The 18337-nt window shown below is 33.6% G+C and overlaps 1 long non-coding RNA gene across 2 annotated transcripts in view; it reads right to left on the bottom strand.

The window, feature by feature from the left end:
• Nucleotides 1-14714, bottom strand: part of LOC136829440 (uncharacterized) — a 180617-nt gene extending 165903 nt beyond the window's left edge. The window contains exon 1 of one of the 2 annotated variants that reach the window (XR_010850385.1): nucleotides 14546-14714. This is a non-coding gene — a long non-coding RNA (uncharacterized lncRNA). The remainder of the gene's footprint in view (nucleotides 1-14545) is intronic. The other variant, XR_010850384.1, reaches the window with a different exon arrangement.
• Nucleotides 14715-18337: the final 3623 nt, after the last annotated feature.

Raw genomic sequence — 18337 nt, 5'->3', positions numbered from 1 at the left:
CTTCATTTAAATTTTGAATTCTCAGGAAATCTGTCTGGTTCAGTTGCAGTAGGTTACAGGAAATGGAAATTGAGCAATGCGAGATTCAATTTCCTGCGTTTTATTGGAAGGGAAGAATATTCCTAAGACTTTCATATGTATATCGCAGTGTGCCTCTATGGTATTTATTAAAAAAATTATATGAATTGGTTTGGGCGAGAACGATCAGAGTAAATTCAGTTATCAAAATATAACTATTTTTAAGGTATGAATATTCCCATTTGAATTTATTTCTTTATACCAACACGAACTGCTCTGAATACTTCTTGAATCTACTTGCTAAAAATTTGTTTGTAATAAAATTACTTTATGGTAGGCCTGCTGAACAGAAGCATGATGAAATATAATGTGGTTTTGTAACAGCAAATAGCTTTTTATGCTTGAGAGATGAAATGATAATATACATTTATATTAATTTACATTACTGGTTTTCAAGTATCATAAGGTTAGAGATGAATTTACCATGCAACTGAATATGCATTAAATATTAGCAATGTAAATTGTTTTTTGTGAGGTATTTAGGAATCCTGCAAGGCCAGCAATCATTAGTTTGCGACCAGTATCATGAAAGAGGGACAACGTGACCTTTGCTGAGAAAAAATCAAGAAATATATATTCAAAATAGTTTAGGGAAATAATTGTTTCCCATTCGGTCGCAGCTAAAGGGAAGCTGACAATGAAATATTCAAGATGCCTGCCAGTTTCTGCTGGAGACCTTCTCCACTGGATACAACAATTCCCGGGATCTGTCTCTCCTAATAGTATTGTTTTGACTGAAACTTTACCGAGATGTGAAACCGCATTAAGCTTTATTGAGGAAAGATGCTGCACCCACCAGAACACCTTTTCCATCCTTTGCTGTGTTCAGTGAAGAGGTTATCCCTAGTTATGTTTCCAAGAAATCATTGTTATTTACCATTTTACATTTGTACTGCGTAATGATTATCGCCTTCTCTTATTCCATTTAATTTTTGTTAAGTCAGTTTTCTCTCCCTTTCTTCCTTTTTCACTTCTTGATTCTCTTATTTCCTATGTACAGCAAATCTAGTTCCCTGGTACGACATCACTCAGGATAAGGTCTCTTTGTATTATCTTGCCAAGCAACAATAGAAGCCGCTAATACATCCTCGTAGAATGCGTACCGTGCGACCTCTGTTCCTTATTGTAGTTGGAGCAGCAAGTCAGAAGATTTCATGATCTTGGCCGGGTAACATGCCGTTCAGAAACCATCGACGTCATCTGGAACCTACTAATTGAAGACGACTCGCACTGTAATCTCAGATCTGCCGAACATAGTTATTCTAGTTTATAACTTAATAAGCGGCATTTCACGGTAGTATCAGTTTATATTTGTCTCTACAATAAGACAAAAAATTGCTTGTTTGAACAGAACCATAAAAAATGGAGGGGCGGGGAGGGGGAATACTGGCAGTATTTCCGAAGCGAAGTTAGTCAGTAGTAAAGCGTTATTTACATTTGATATCACATGCACAGGAATTACCAGATCAAAGTAACCCACTTAATTTAGATGAAATAGCAAATATAACAGTCACGAAGGGTTTGCTTGGTCCAGAAACAGGGATTGTTGTTAGTGTTTTTTTTTAACGGATAAGCAACTCCCCATAATACCAATTATGATAATTGAGAGAAACTGAACGCTGATGGTACTCTTTTCATTTAGCTGAATATTATCTAGGCCAATGAATTCATAATTTCAATAGAAACTGAGTCTTTTCTTTTCAAAAGCAGATACTGATTTAAAATATGCATGTAGGATGGTAAAAAGGTTTCAGCACTTCTACTTTTATCATTACCACTTATGGATCAAAATATCGACGGCAGCAAATGCACAAACGAAAGTTTCATTAAAAACTCCACATCTAAGAAAGAGCGAACATGAAAATGTACTTTAACATTGTATAATGGATAAGTTAATCGACTTCCACCAGTCCTTATAAATTATTAGTTTCTTTATACTTAGCCGTATTTTACTGAAATCAAAGCACTGTTTATTGAGTTTATGCATAAAAATTCTTATAGCAGCATTATTTTTCTCTGCGTCCTATATATTTGATAACCATCTCAGTGTGTAAAAGGAACGCAAAATACATCTTTGAATGATTTCGTCCAGAATCTGATAGTTCTCCTCGACGCATCGTTTGGCGTTGTCTCCAGAATGCAGGGCAGAAGTGAGCTGAGAGTTCCTAGGATACAAAATTAATATTATCACGTCTGTATGACGCATTACGAGGTAATAATGACTTTAAAGAGTTTAAGATGAAAAGATTCTTTTTTTCCTACTTGAATGCGAGAAACAAACTGAGTTTTTTTATGTATGGATTTTTTGCTTGAATAAAATCTACAAAATTATTTTTCACCTGGTACAATGCTCGATATAGCTGATTAAGTTTATATTTATATTTGTCTCATAATTGGGTCTTAAAACTCTTTTATTTACCATACATTATAAGTGACGCAAAGCAAATTTCGTTCCGAGCTAATGATACGAAAACGGATTTACTTTTTATGATTATAATCATCATTTTCGCTTCCTCGTACAAGTCAACACGAAAGAAATTTTATAATGGCCGCTGGGAGTGAAAATCCGCAATCAGCTGATTTACTAGCAACAAAAAATAAAAATAAAAACGTATGAATATGAAAAGCCATTATCGAATTTTGCACCCATGCAGTTTTTACTCACGAAAGTAAAAACATAAATTAATGTCTGCCGCATTTCTCGCTAACGAAGATTGGAAATTGAGTAAACACCAGCATCCAATAAATCAAATAGAAAAAATAAATTTAATCATCTGTTTTACTTTTGGAAAAAGGAAAAACAAATGAAAAAGTCATTATCGAATTTTGCACTAATACAGTCTTCCATGCGAAAGTAAAAACACGAACAACTGCCACATTCTTGCAGATACGAACTGCAAAATAAGACAACACACACGGCGAGCCTCCGAAAGAGGAAATATAAAGGAATGACAGTATTGAGTTTTTACCTCCAATATGGCAAGAATATGTTAATGAGCTTCGAATTCCTGCTTGTCCCTCGCTCCCTCCTTCCAACTTTCTGTGACTGAAATTAATTAAGATGTCGGGATGGCCCGGCACGTCTGAAGTAACAATTCAAGTTGCATGTGGCGATATCCTCAATTAGCGAGTCGTGGATGACGTAGCCGGGGCGTAATCCAAACTTCCATCGACTGCCGGTGCAGGCAAAAACTTGGGGATTAATGAAGGCTTCCTGACGCTCGGTAGTGAATGAATAGGATTCACGGCGACCACCCACAGGTACTAACTAATAAGGAACGCTCCGAGCTAACTCTTGAATTTGGGGAATAATAATAATAATAATAAATAATAATAATAATAATAACTAATAATAATAAAATAAGGTACTAGTTAATAATAATAATAATAATAATAATAATAACTCTTGGAAATAAGGTACTAATAATAATAACTCTTGGAATGGAATAATAATAATAATAATAATAATAATAATAATAATAATAATAATAATAATAATAATAATAATAATAATAATAACAATAACTATGGTGTAAATAATGATAACGGTAATAATAATGGAGAAACAAATCCACAATTATGTATGGTTACATTTATTTAAGAATAAATATCTACAGAGAGCTTTCGGGATTCTGTTCTATTCCCGAAAGCTCCCAATAGAGATTTATTTTTAAATACATGTACTCATACATAACTGTGGATTTGTTTCTCCATTTCAAGATTCGTGTTACTATGAGTTTATAATAATAATAATAATAATAATAATAATAATAATAATAATAATAATAATAATAATAATAATAATAATAATAATAATAACAAGTTTTGTTAAATAGGATGGCTGCATCATTTGGTTCCTTTTATATTGTCTCTTTTAAAATTTCCCTAAAATTCTTTCCTCTTCTTCGATAATATTAACGTAGATGAGAAACGGATCAAAAGAAAACCTGAGAAGGCTCGGTATAAAATTAAGTCAAATCATCCAGCAATCCTTTTTAACAGGACTTGTTCAAGAGAGGGTCAAATTCCTTCTTAATAATAATAATAATAATAATAATAATAATAATAATAATAATAATAATAATAATAATAATAATAATAATAATGGGGTTTATTCTATTACGATTTATACTTTATATTTGTGACAAAAGTAGTTGATAATTATGTCTACCTAAGCAAACCTCTAATAAATAATTATATTTTTTTATTATGGTAAACTATTTTTCCCCCTTTAGATGAGTTAGCGTTAGAAAGTGTTTCCCTTTACAGTATTAAACATGTGTTGATGGCGTGAGATTGCTAGCCCTAATCCGTGCCCATTTGTATAGCTAACGTGTTGCTACCATCTGTATTTAAGGTTTGTGAATATAAAAAAATGTCACAGTGTATACGATAAAAATTATATATATATATATATATATATATATATATATATATATATATATATATATATATATATATATATATATATATATATATATATTTACATTTTGTGTGTGGCTAAGAGGTTGTTGACCATCTGGTTCCCAAGTTTTCATTAATTATTTTGGGCTACAGTTGTTGGTCCTGTGCCATCTTTCGCTCCAGTTGGCCTACCATAACCGAGTAACAACAGGTACATAATTAATAAATATATATATTATATAATATATATATATATATATATATATATATATATATATATATATATATATATATATATATATATATATATATATATTAATTACGTATACCTGTTGTTGTCGGTTATGAGCTCTAAATTGCCTCCCTGTTAAGGATAATACAATAGCAGATTTTTGTCCTTTCCTTTGTTCAAATTGTCTTTGTTTTGCTTTAATGGGTTGCTGTTTTATCAACCTGGCATTGAATTAGATTACTATATCCCCAAACTCTCTTCTTGAAAGAGAATTATTGCCTGGTTATGGCACGTTATATTGCAAAGTATTTCAACTTTGGTACAACTTGAATCCTGTCTCGCATTGCTAACACTGAAATCACGTAACTTGGAATTACATTTGAATATCATAAAAGCGTTTTTCCAATTAGTTCTTACTTCGTTCACAACATCGCAGGAATTAAATTTCAAATTTTCAAATGTCTATTTAGAGGTCCAAATAAGTTAAGTATACCTTAGTTTAACCAGACCACTGAGCTGATTAACAGCTCTCCTAGGGCTGGCCCGAAGGATTAGACTTATTTTACGTGGCTAAGAACCAACTGGTTACCTAGCAACGGGACCTACAGCTTATTGTGGAATCCGAACCACAGTATACCGAGGAATGAATTTCTATCACCGGAAATAAATTCCCCTAATTATTCATTGACCAGTCTGAGAGTCGAACGCGGACCCAGCAGAGTGCTAGCCGAGTACGATATTGACCAGTCCAAAGAGGTCCAAACTAACACTCCCTCCACTGATATGTCACATACGATTTGATATGATATTTCATACATTTTCAGCGAAGGATGGTTTTAGATAATTTATCTTGTGAATGTATGTAACGGATAACCTAAAATTTTGCTTTCTCGTACTCAAGTTTCTAAAGACATATATATGCGTTAACAGCCCTCTACTTCGTTCCCGGATTAAACTGTAATAGCAATTTCAATACTTTTAACCCTTATTAGACATGATCGGTTGTTCACGAGATGATAACGCAGACCTATCACTGTTCATAAATACTTTGTTTGCAACAACGAATTGAAAGATATAATGAAATTCTGTTATCAATTTCTACCCGTCTCCATTAATTTTGCAGACAGTAAACTTTTCAAGAGCCCAAGCTCTATCTGTAATGCGGTAAATCAGTTTTGCTTGAAACACCATTTTAAATTATTCAGATAAGGTATGTGCCATATCATCATTTACTAGTATATGACACACGACTTGGAAATAGAAGTTACGTATGAAACAGATGCAGGAGAATGTGGCCAATTATATATATATATATATATATAATTATATATATATATATATATATATATATATATATATATATATATATATATATATATATATATATATATATATATATATATAATTACTTACACTATGAACTGAACTGAATTGAATTGAATTGAATATAGAATTTAGGCCAAAGGCCAAGCAGCACTGGGACCTATGAGGTCATTCAGCGCTGAAATGGAAATTGACAGTAAAAGGTGTGAAAGGTGTAACAGGAGGAAAACCTCGCAGCTACACTAGGAATCAATTGTTCGGAGAGGGAGGAGAGTAAGATGGAAGAAAGTGAATATGAATGGAGGTACAGTAAAAGGCACGAAAGAGGTTGCAGCTAGGGGCTGAGGGCACGCTGCAAAGAACCTTAAGTAACGCCTGCAGTGCACCACATGCGGTGCACTGACGGAACTAACCTCCTGCCTGGCACTTACAATATGAAACAAGCACGTTAATGATTCTGAGATTTCTGGCTGCCTTTCATTCTCTAGCTCAGACTTTCAGTGACTGAAATTAATTCAGATGCTGAGGGAATCCGAAGCAACAATTAGAGTCATATGTGGCTATATCCTTAATTAGTGAGTCCCGGAAGACGTCAAGCGTAATACAAACTTCTGTCGACTACAGTTCAGTTAGATACTTTCCGATTTATGGATACATCTTGATGATATGCAATGTATAAGATCATCTGGTGAACACTCAAGGCTATTGCCCAATAAGAAGGACTTGTTTTACACATGAGATCGAGGAATAATATTAATAATAATGTCTATAATCATTTTGATTAATATTAATATAACTGCTACATGTCCTTTATTAGTTAAATCATTTTGATTAATATTAATATAACTGTTACATGTACTTTATTAGTTAAATCAGAGTTTTTTATACGAATTAAACACAAAGCAGTATGATCTTCCAACTTTTATGACTAGAAGGACGTTCACGTAAGATACAGGTTTTACCTAAAGTCTACTCCGTCATGGAAACAGTAAAATAAATATATTTGAATGTTAAATGGTCTAATAACGATGCATTTTCGGTATCTTTTGTATAATGTCGAAAAATGATGATTGGTTAAACTTGCACCATTGACAAGTTCGGTTACATGAAAGCTGATGTTATACTGAAAGCATCATAACAGGTCTTTTCTGTCAACTCAACCTTTACGCAATAGCACATAACATTGCAAGGGTATGATCTCAATTATCACGAGTGTCTAATAAGTCGTCCACATCCTACAATGTCCAAGTTTGTATCAACTTTTTGTTAGTTGCAACACTCCTGGATAATTGGACGGCTTTGTCTAATACAAACCACTGCTGTTATTATACCGTATTGCTAATTGCACATGCAGACTGGTGAAAGCTTATCATACAAACATCAGTAATTGGCTTCAGTTTGTTTTGAAAGAATTTTCTTCAGGTTGAAAGGAGACAGATTACTAAAACTGAAAACACAAAATGTCACGATGATTTGCAGACCGCTCTATAATCGAAAACTCCGTCTCACATTCGATAGAACAAGGAAAGAGCCTTCATATGTGAATCTCGGCTTTCAAGGCTGAAAAACTTCAGTAAACATCATTCTCCCCTAGACTTATCACCCCAAGCCACATATCAAGAGATTTCGCTCACATCCCAGGGACTCTAATGAGATCCTACACAACATGAACCGCTTGTCTGAATATATCCTATAGGGATATCCTTCACGAGGTCCTCCCTGGCATGGCACTCTCGCTATAATCTTTAATACCCGCTCTCGTCAGCAACCACATTCCGTTTGGTGCCACGATGTGGTACTGCCAACACTAAAGGTATTTGATTCTTTTGACTGTAAAACTGTGGAACCGTCTACCTCCCGGTGCTATTGATTCCGTTACTCGGGCTTAAAAGGGACTGTGATACTACTTTAAAGCGCTATGCACCACTGCCTTAGTTTTCTGACTTCACTTGCAGGAAATGTGTATGGGCAAATTCCCGTGCTTGAAAATGCATCGTTATGTTACTTTTAACCTCTTACTTTCCTCTGTCTGCTTTCTTTTTTAATTTCTGCTTTATTCTCCAGCTGATGGGTTTTATATCTTGCACGTTAAGATGTGAGTGTCATACATAACAAAGATGATAATAATGATCATAAAATTAATGCAGAATTTTTTTTGTATTTTCATATCAACATGCAAAATATCGTAGATCAGTCAGAACAGACGCAGGATAATTCGTGTTATGTGATCGGAATATATCAGAGAATTTGCTTAGAGCGCATATATTGAGAATTAAAAAGCATATAATACCTAAAACACAGATATTGTAAAAAAAAAAAAATCTGTCTGTCTATCCATACATATATTTGAAATTGTAGGTGAAAAAAACGGAGAATATTTAAAAGTTCTTTGCACTATTGGGATTACACTGACACATACGAATGCATACACAGACGCTCACTACATGGACGCACGTGTTATATATATATATATATATATATATATATATATATATATATATATATATATATATATATATATGTGTATGTGTATATATATATATATATATATATATATATATATATATATATATATATATATGTGTAACTATATATATACATATATATGAAATATATATATATATATATATATATATATATATATATATATATATATATATATATATATATATATATAAATGAGTGCATGTGTGATTGCCCATGTATCTGTGCGTGTGTGTCAGTGTATTCCCAACAGCCCAAACAACTCCCAAGTATTCCCAGTCTTTTCCACCTATAATTTCCTGGGCTGTATTCCATGATTCCAGTATAAAAACAGTGGAATATCTCCCCATTGCCCAGATCAATAACTCCCCCTCCAGATAGCATTACAAGACTTCCGCTTTAAACAACGACTAAATGAGATACGAGAGTGCGGACACCATTTGAAGCGCGAACCTGATTCTATGTTGTGGAGTGATTACGAAGTATTCCTAATTTTCTTTTGCGGGGATTTATTCTTATTTAGTTTTCTTTATATCTGTCTTTTCTAAAATGTTGATTTGCATGTAGAGTTATCAATGTCTATCCGATTTTATCTTTTGCTTTATTCTTATAGAGTTGCCAGTGGGGAAAGGTATAAACAGTTGTGAATAGGTGTAAACATGACAAACAGTTAATATGTTTGCAATAGTTTTCCTCTGTTAACTATTTCCTGGTTCTAACTGCAATTATTCTTATTTCGTTGAGTAATTCCTTTCATTTCCTCTTTCATACTTCATTTTCTTCACAGTTACTTATCACATTCTTCCTAGTTCTTCTTTAATTTCCACAAACCTCATTCGTGATCTCTTTTTTTTATTGTCCATTACTTCATCGCGCACAAACTTACATTTCTTGTTTCTCAGTTATCCTTATTTATCCCTTATATTGCTGAAAAATGTCTAATCCCTTCTGTTAGTTTAATATGCATCTTCCTTGTGAGGTGGACAGTAGAATTCTTCGTTCACAGCTCATTTATATTTTTATAATAATTTCTTTTGTCGTTGTTCTTTATCTTCATCTAACTCTGAGCTTAGAAATATATCTTTCTATCTATTGTCCTTCAGTCTTCTCAAAGTCTTATATCTTTTTTGTGTGGTTTGACTTGCCTTTTCGTTCAGCAGTTTCAGTGAATCACTTAACACTATTCACTATCATAGATTAATTATACTATGGCCACACGTGCTTCGTTAACAATCTTCTCACTTTATTTTCTTCAAGTTTGTTCAAGGGATCCTTCATCAATTTCCGATATAAAAAGCAAAAATTGCAATTCCTACTATGACTTAATATACTACATATTTCTACGTTGCTACCTAATACCTAGCCTACTGTTGCATAAAGACCTGATTCAGAAGGACTCTTCTCTCATTCTAATATTAATCATATGCTTTAAAGGTGTCCCATTATCTTCATATATATTATTAAATCGGACGATTAGTTCAGTTCTTTATAACATACCATCTATGATATTTCTCCTAATTCTTCTTCGTAGATTTGTCAAAGTGAAGGCGCAGAAAGATAAGTGGCAGAATTTCACTGAGGCCTTATTAATGAGGTAAAATCAGCCTTGATTCTTGATATTCAAAGGTCTCACATTCTTTACGGCTCCTGATCAGTCACTTTTATAAATCCAAGTCAACAATTCTCATCGCCATCTAATGGTTTTCGTTTTTATTGTTAAAGGGATAAAGCATAACTCTGCTTTAACTGAAGGTTTTACCTTAAAGGTACAACATTTCTTTGTACTGTACTTATTTACTTTCAGTTACATCTTGGACCTTAATGCTGTATCTAATTTTGTGTTTATGTGAGTCCGTGCACGAGAGAGAGAGAGAGAGAGAGAGAGAGAGAGAGAGAGAGAGAGAGTACCAAACCTTACTTATATATACAATATCACCCTAGTATTTTATTCCTTTTCATATCATTTTTCTAAAAGGTTAATTGAATTTACTGTTAGGGTAACAGAAAACCGTCGAGAGAGAGAGAGAGAGAGAGAGAGAGAGAGAGAGAGAGAGAGAGATTTGCCACAAGGGAAACTATGGGCTCTAACTTTGGTATGGAAATCATAATTACAAAGGCTTTGTAAAGTTTCTTTTTGATCTTCACACTTAAGAAGAAAATGTGATGGCTTTAATAGGCGACTCAGTTTTAAGGATTTAAAGTAATAACTATATATACTAAAAAGAACTGTATGTATCTTGAAAACAAAATTAGACGCAAATATGAATACTGCATTTTTAGTTAAATATGCAGAAGGGAATCCAATGATACTGTCCATTATTTTCAAAATACAAGCAATAGTATTTCTACTTAAACGTCAAGAATCACCAATTAACTTTTATAAGAAAATTACTGTGTGTAAGGGATTTTATAGGTACTTATTATATATGTAAATCGTTTTACAAGTCTTTCCTTACACAGAATGGCAAAAAAAGATATTTTGAAACGCCGATCACCTGACAGATAGTTCTCAACTGTAACAACCACTTCTTGAAAAAGACAAAATATGCTCAGATTAGGGTGCATTGTAGAAATTTAGTGATTTCACAGGACAAGGGGTTGCACAGTTCAGGAAAGACAAAGCAAGTGGTAAAAAATATGATTACTAAGAGTAAAGTTCTACAGGTTACTGAGTTTTCATTGTGAATGACTAATGATTCAGGTGAAGGTTCTTGACCGTTCGTAGTCAGAGTTACGTAGAAACAAAAATTTTATGAAAGAAAAATTACAAAAAGAAAAGCAAATAGTAATATGACGTTGCTAATGCAATTAGTGTAATTTGTACATGATATTCGAATCATTTAATTGACTGGTTTCTACAACTAAAACTTGATGTAAATTTGTTGTAATTAGTCATGCAATAATTTATGAAAACAAGACAAGGCACCTTCCCTAAGAAACCTATTCAATTCATTAAATGTCTTGTATAGATATAGAATAACTACATTCACCCAATTAGATAACATACAGTTATATTAATACTATAACTTCCAAGTTTTCTCACTCTCTTGCAAGCAACAGCTGCATATGCGCGCGCACGCACGCACACACACACACACATATGTGTGTGTGTGTATACATGTGTGTATGCATTTACATATATGTATGTATCATGCGTGTATATATAAATATATATATAGTATATATATAATATATATGTGTACATATACATGTATGCATTTATATATTATATATATATATATATATATATATATATATATATATATATATATATATATATATATATATATATATATATATATATATATGTATATATATATATATATATATATATATATATATATATATATATTATATGTACTGATGCATTTCTCAGAAAGACTGCTCTTTACCATAGAGAGTCAGTAATTCAAGGCCGCCACTAACGTTCAGTTATGCCTGCGCAGTTATGCCTGCACAGTCGGCCTGTGCAGGCAAATCTTCACCACTAACGATACAGTCTTTATCCTCAGTCCTCAATAGCAGCCATGGCGTCAACACACGATGCTGTGGCTGTAATTGGCTTGCTGATATCATATAAAAATTCATAAACGTCAAGTAAGACGTCCAGTGAAAGAGTGGTTGCAATAACATTCAATAGTCCCATGTGAATTTGTTAAGAGTTTAAATTTGGCTACAAGGACTTTCATAATGTTTATTAAATGTTTTATGAATGAAGGAAGAGTTTCACGGCAAGATAATTGTGTTAATTAAGATAGTAATTGATTTTAATTTTAAAGTTGACAAATATAAGCCTAATATTGTTTTTCTTTTTCATTGAAATGCTTAATACTGATTTGTTTTCATTTTAAGAATGACTCTCTTATGATGTGTTACAACGAGTGAACATCCATAGTTTACTACTGTTCCTTTGCTTCATTTATGTGTTTATAGTCTAATTTCATCTCAAAACTGGCTTACACGGGATGTGAGCAAAGAAAAAACATGCAGTCTAATATTGTTTTTTTTATCAGAATGTTGAATATAATTTTGTTTTCATTTTAAAAATGAATTGCATATATGATCCAGAAACATAAATAGACCCATTATGGCCCTATTCTTGTTTTGTATTATTTCATCATAACGAATATTTACTCACATTTAAAAACTAACTTGCATATATGGTTTATAACCACGAATAAACATACATAGGCTAAATATGTTACGATAACCTTTGGATTTTACTTGCCCAAGCAAAGTCTCATTCATATAGATTTCAATGAAATCTACAAGACATACAGAAATGATGCTGCCACTTTCAGCCTTCATTATACACAATTATTCAATTTTATCTTCGGAAAAATGGCCAAATTATATAAATATATATTATTCTGACATCCGTATCAATTACTAAAAAGCAAGTAAATCCGATATACTGAATCGACAATGTAGGTATTAACACTTTTCAGTTTAATAAAACCCCAACTCCACGTTCAAGTTTGGTAAACGACTTCCGTTCGGGGTCGGACAGCGAACTGGGCCACAAACCTTGCCTCACCGCATTAACGTTGAAGTGCGCATGCGCATCCGTTTGGCCAGAGGCTCCTCAATGAAGATGAGCTATTTGCTCAGACCGCCTGCGCAGGCGAGAAAAATTGTGCAGGTTGTTCACATTAATATTCAGTTTTGCCTGCATGGTCCGACTGTACGGGCATAACCGTGCAGGTATAACTGAACGTTAATGGCAGTCTTATGTAAAGATCCCACCGTGGGATAGCCATACTGAAACACACGGTTCAGCAGCCCATACCGCTACATTGTCGAGACAGAACACTAAAGTACCACATTGCTATATTCTTCTCGTTTAACTATTTCCAGAATATGTTATCCTATTATAAGTAAATTAATCATTACTGTACCATACATTAGTGAAAGGTCTGAAAGCACGTTTAGCAAATTATACTTTTTTCCCGTCATTCTCAGTCTTGTAAACAAACCGACAGCAGAAAGGCTAACAAAATTAGTTTCTATTTTAAGGCTTGGAATGATACTCAGAAAGGATTGTTAAATAAGGACTACAAAAGAATGTGATTTCAACTCATTTGTAATAAAACTGTTCTTAAAAGAAGGACAAAACAATAAAAATAGCAGCTGAATCAATACGCATAGGTCTAGCGTTTGCTTTGGCAAGATTCCTTTCCTTGTTAGTAGGCTACCATTCGTAAGGGGTATCTTTCCCTTGGCAAGATGATACGATAACTTTTACCTATATAAACTGTGCATTTTATATTCAAAATTAAGTATTTTTAAGAATAAGATTCAAATGAAGCAGCCTCTTACCAAATGAAAAGTTTGAGGGCATAGGTCTAGCCTTAGGCTACCAAACTTCATTTTCTTGCCATACCTATCTGTGGGACATATCGTCTGATAAAAGAAAAAAAACTAAACCAGGATTTGTTGCATATATGAAAATACACAGACTGTTACAGAAGTTGTTTTCTACGGTTTGTTTACGTCGTCCTGACCAGGATTAGTAGTCTATTAATCCTGGTCCTGACACCCGCTATAGGTGACTTTCGGAATTTTGTAGAGAAACCTTTTGATGAAATATATTTTGTTAAACAACTTGGACACTGCTTTTGCATGTATAAAACTTTCAAGTCCATGGCATAGGCAGTATCCAACAAGCCTACCTACTGCAAAGAATCCAAATGACTAACATAATAAAGCAGGCTACCTGACATGTTTTAAAAGGCGAGAAGTGTCGACACAACCGGTAACTCTAGGCCCAGGCCTAGTTACTACTTAGTATTTTTAACAATGACCAAAACCTTTTTACCTTTATATCATGTGGCATATTTAAGATCAATGATGTTCTGATTTCAAAACTGAAATCGCCCTTGCACATACAGTAAGTGCCACAATAATACAATAATGTACTGAAAACAAAAGACGCTAACAGAGAAAGCTTACGTGCGGCAAACAAGACGTTTCACTGACCAACTCCACATTGTGGGTAAATAAAATTCATTATGCTCTGCTTACCTGTGAAATGTGACTCTATGAACTCTCGAATAGTTCCTGGGCCTATATCTGCAGTTATGTGCTGCGCAACGTAACACTATAAAGATAATGAACTTAAAATGTAGCAGGACGCGTTATGAAACTTCTCGGCTCCCGCGGTTCCCAGCTGATTGAAGGAGCACCGCAAGGCTCGGTGATTTCAAGCAGCGCCACCCTGGTGGTGGTTCGCCAAACTACGTGGTACCAGAATACAGGTAACTTCTCCAAATTTTACTCTTTTTGCTAGTTATCTGAAGTTAAACCACCCACTTCTTCATCCTAGATCCTGAAACGTATTTTTTTGTATTTATCCTTTAAGCAAAGAAATTAAAGCAAATGTGTCTACATTAGTTTCTTGTTCTGAATGAGTTAAAAATGCTTTTCTACATGTCAGTTAGTTCAGAATTGATTTTTAAAAACCGAGGACGATTTACACATTATAATCACCAAATTTTACTCAAGTCAGAGAGAAGATGTAATTTTTGGCGTCTTGTGTGGCGTAAGAAAGGTAGGATATTTAAACATTCCATAGTGAGTGCGAGCTTTAGTACCACAGACACACCATAACATTTCAGACAGCTCCATTTGGCGAATCCCGTCGGTATAAACAATCATGAAATTATTCCACCCACCTCAAGTCGACTGAGTTAGGAACGTTTGCTTACAGTGGCGTGTAAAGCGGCCGATTGAATATGAGCAATAGAACAATATTGGCGTGCAATGACTGAGATCTCGCGCAGATAATGTCGATTCACGCACGACATGACCAGTGATGCTGCTGTGAGAACAGCTGCTGTGAGAATAGTTGCTGTAACAATATATGCTGTACCTCTGTCGACTCCATTTGGTCAGGAATGGTGTCGAGATGCGCCTACCGATTTGCTAAACGGCAGAATCGATAATAGAAGGTGTCTTTCAGTGTGGACTCAGTTATTGGCAACACATGATGTAGGCTAGGTCTAGTTGCCGAGATGGTAAACGGTTCAATATTTTAGTTAAGCAAAAATGTATTAGGGTGTTCAAAGGTCTGTAAGCTTGCATTTATTGTCTGCACTGCCAAACGTCTTTGCTTGTCATATTTAAGAGCTTTAGGTGCGTTATCAAATAATAAATATATACTGTAGATATATATATATATATATATATATATATATATATATATATATATATATATATATATATATATATATATATATATATATATATATTATAATTATACATACAGTATATGTGCGTGTGTATGTATGTTTATATATGTTAAGAATTTTGATAACTCAGTGATAGCTAAGTTCAGGAAAGCATATTGCAAACAAATTCTTCTGATCATGCGTAATGCCATGAATGCTAACAATGTTCTTACAAACATACCAAAACAATTCTTTGCTATAACGAATCCTGCATTTTATTTCAACACAGGATCGATATTAACAGTATTGTAATCGTGTATTCTAAAGAAAACGAGCACTCCGACAGAGAAAAAAGATTATTTATATTTCCGCAGAATGCATTTCAATTTCGTTAAGTCTCTTTGATAAACTTGCTCATAGTTATAAGCACGCTTAGGTGATAATGGAACGTTGATTTTATATATTTTATGAGTATATATTAACGAGAGAGTGTCAGCTATCTAAACTCAAAGAATTTCACACCAAGTTCCCAACAATGATCAGAGTCTAGAGTTAGTCTTAACATGTGACATAGTTTCGTGCTGAACATTATATTCGGTGACGAAGCAAATGTCTTCTTCGATTAAAGAGAGAGAGAGAGAGAGAGAGAGAGCGCCAACGAATCTACATTGTCACTGGATAAATTGAAAATTGAAAATAATTCTTAGAAAAAACATACAGTTATACATGCATAAGAGATAACAAATTAACAGTTCAACGTAAATCATAATTAATACGGTTACCCTTCACACGATAACAAATAAACAAAATACTAATATTCCAAAAACATATGTTATATAGGCTTATTAATGGCAATATATCCTTGAGCAAACTGCTCTCCTAAACTGGGATATACATTACCTTGGAAAGGTTATATCAGACATTTTTTCATAGCAGAGATTTTAATATGTCCTTCCCTACGGCGCAAATGCTGTGATATTAAATGGGGTTAATAAAACGGTAATGGAAAATGCCTTTTACGTAAACAATATGAAAAATGTGTTGTATTTAGAAAATGATTCTCCATGATGTATAATAGTGTACGCAGAAATGCCGTATGTAAAGCGTTATATAAAATAAACTCACACACACACAAACATATATATACATATATATATATATATAATATATATATATATATATATATATATATATATATATATATATATATATATATATATATGTGTGTGTGTGTGTGTATGTGTATATATACATATGTATGTATATATATATATATATATATATATATATATATATATATATATATATATATATATATATATTCTGAATGTATATATATATATGTGTGTGTGCATATATATATATATATATATATATATATATATATATATATATATATATATATGAATGTCTTCATTCAGCTTTGGTAAAATATGCTCACTTTCCAAGGCTCGTGGTTCGATTCCTGACTTTTCACCCACAGTTGACCCAGCTGCAATGGGCACCGTTGTAAGCTGAGGTCAAATAAGGAGGGATCACTTTTCATAACACATACTGTATTGCAATCAATGTTTACTTATTACGGTACGAAATATTAGTGAATTTTAGTAACGGTTTGTGTTATACTTTAAACGTAAATGTTTCCTAATATTCTGATTAATGTTTAGTTGAAAAAAAAAATTATTTATTTTAGAGAGAGGATTTTGCCTATAAATCAGACCAAGGTGAAATGGATTAACGTATAAAACATAAGACGGATCTTGAACATCGAAAAAAATAAAGAAAAATTTAAAATAAATTAAAAATATATACAATATGCATCACGAATTTTATGCCTACTGATAAATCCGAAGAAGAAGCGGTCGTTAATCCGTGTGATTTAAATCCCGAGAGCGATGCACAAACTCAGCCTAACGTCAGCTTCGAGGAAGCGGCGACGAGTAATAAATACTAGGCTGAGCGTCCGAGCTTTATCACAATCGCCGTCGTAAGCTGGAGAAATCCATCTGATTGTTTTCTGGTGCTGAATGGAGAACGAGAGGGGAGGGGGATGAGGAGAGGGGTAGGGAGGGGGATGGGGTGGGATGAGAAGGTCAATGTTGCACGTCGCACTTCCTCATGCATTGCTGATTAAGGAGAATGGTTCGTTAGTCGCAGCAGACTATGCATACCAGACACCTTCCAATTAGAGGAGAGATCTCTGTGTAGGCCCTGCAGCGATGCATGCTTTCTCTCTCTCTCTCTCTCTCTCTCTCTCTCTCTCTCTCTCTCTCGTGAATAAATGTAAGCTATAATCTTTACTAAGGAACGTAAAATTGATTTCTTGTTAGGACCCATAGTAAGAATCCGAATTTTACGGTGCTGCTGTAGTAGGGAAAAGTTAAGAATACCTTAGTTTAACCAGACCACTGAGCTGATTAACAGCTCACCTAGGGCTGGCCCGAAGGATTAGACTTATTTTACGTGGCTAAGAACCAATTGGTTACCTAGCAACGGGACCTACACCTTATTGTGGAATCCGAACCACATTATACAGAGAAATGAATTTCTGTCACCAGAAATAAATTCCTTTAATTCTTCATTGGCCGTCCGGAGACTCGAACGCGGGCCTAGGAGAGTGCTAGCCGAGTACGATATCGACCCATCC

The sequence above is a fragment of the Macrobrachium rosenbergii genome, chromosome 44 (genome assembly GCF_040412425.1).
Source record: "Macrobrachium rosenbergii isolate ZJJX-2024 chromosome 44, ASM4041242v1, whole genome shotgun sequence".
In the NCBI taxonomy this organism is placed as follows: domain Eukaryota; kingdom Metazoa; phylum Arthropoda; class Malacostraca; order Decapoda; family Palaemonidae; genus Macrobrachium; species Macrobrachium rosenbergii.
Note: the sequence above shows the minus strand (reverse complement) of the source record. Positions and strands in the feature narration are given on the sequence as shown.